Source organism: Pygoscelis adeliae, unplaced genomic scaffold, assembly GCF_000699105.1.
Source record: "Pygoscelis adeliae isolate BGI_AS28 unplaced genomic scaffold, ASM69910v1 Scaffold21, whole genome shotgun sequence".
Lineage (NCBI taxonomy): Eukaryota > Metazoa > Chordata > Aves > Sphenisciformes > Spheniscidae > Pygoscelis > Pygoscelis adeliae.
Window position 1 is genome coordinate 10344276 of NW_008824243.1, and position 351 is coordinate 10344626.

The following is a 351-nucleotide window of genomic DNA, read 5'->3' on the forward strand; positions in this document are numbered from 1 at the left end:
AATTTGAGGCCTGCAGCTCAACAGCTCCCAAAGGATTGATAAAATATACATAGCAGTCTCCAGTTCCACCTCTGGAGGCCGAACTCTCTCCCAATGATTAACGACAGCTATTTGCTCCCTCTCTCCCTGCTGCTGAAGAAGGTTGATTCTCTGCAAGGTCCAGCCAGCACTGGGCCCACACTCTGACTACCAAACAGCAACATTTACAACCAGAAAAAACCCTCCAAGAAACAGAATCAGCCTCAGAGCAGTGAGGCAGCACCATGTAAGCCCAGGATAGATCTTCTAATAAAGAAATTGGAGTAACAGGGTCAGGCTACCTGAGGCAGACCTGGCTGGGCTGGGTTAGCA